This window comes from Dioscorea cayenensis, chromosome 10 (genome assembly GCF_009730915.1).
Source record: "Dioscorea cayenensis subsp. rotundata cultivar TDr96_F1 chromosome 10, TDr96_F1_v2_PseudoChromosome.rev07_lg8_w22 25.fasta, whole genome shotgun sequence".
NCBI classification, from domain to species: Eukaryota; Viridiplantae; Streptophyta; class Magnoliopsida; order Dioscoreales; family Dioscoreaceae; genus Dioscorea; species Dioscorea cayenensis.
The window spans coordinates 14488679-14489562 of record NC_052480.1 but is presented as its reverse complement, the minus strand read 5'-3'; the positions used below and the strand labels follow the sequence as shown (position 1 = coordinate 14489562).

Genomic DNA, 884 nt, shown 5'->3' with positions numbered 1-884 from the left:
TGATAAAAATAATGCTCATCATAAGGAAAGAACACTTTGCATTCTTATCACACAAGTACTTATCATGTAAGAATAGAATCATCCAGCTGAAATAAAGGTTGAAGAATTTGAAAACAAGGCTGAACAAGAAGGGCAACAGAGAACACTTTCCAATTTTGTTAGACCTACTGTTCATGGGACATAATCGAGCATTATGAGGCCACCGGTAGCAGCCCAGAATTTTGAGTTGAAGCCGGCTTTTATTTAAATGGTTCAACAGTCCGTAAAATTTAATGGGTTAGCCAATAAAGACCCAATCAATCATATTGAGAACTTCCTTGAAATGTGCGATATGTTGAAGACCAATGGGGTTTCTGATATGCAATTCAGTTGAGAGCTTTCCCATTCTCTTTTATAGGAAGAGCCAAATAGTGGCTCCATTTGTTGCCAAGAGCTTCAATCACAACATGGAATGAAATGGTTGAAGCTTTCCTTGCAAGGTACTTCCGTCTAGGAAAATCAGTAAAGCTTCGTAATGAGATATCTTCTTTTGTTTAGATGGAGCTTAAATCCTTATTAGAGACTTGGGAGTGATTCAAGGACCTCTTGCGGAAGTGTCCACAACATGGGTTCCCCGAATGGATGGTTATTCACACATTTTATAACGGGTTGAACTCAAGCACTAAACAACTTCTTGATGCCGCCATGGGAGGAACAATGGGAAATAAGAACCCCGAAGAAGCCCGACAATTAATTGAAGAAATAGGTTTGAATAGTTACCAATGGAATGCAAGGAAAAAGAAGAAAGTGGCCGGTCTCCATGAGATTTATGAGGTTACATCGGTTGTGGCCCAAGTTGAGTCATTGAGCAAGAAGCTAGGCACTCTAACTTCTCCTAGATTGGC

The 884-nt window shown here is 39.8% G+C and overlaps 1 non-coding gene across 1 annotated transcript; it reads right to left on the bottom strand.

Annotated features, from left to right (window-relative positions):
• Positions 1–504: 504 nt before the first annotated feature.
• Positions 505–611, bottom strand: LOC120271257. The gene has a single exon (XR_005539876.1). It is a non-coding gene; the product is annotated as a small nucleolar RNA R71 (small nucleolar RNA).
• Between the last annotated feature and the right edge of the window lie 273 nt (positions 612–884).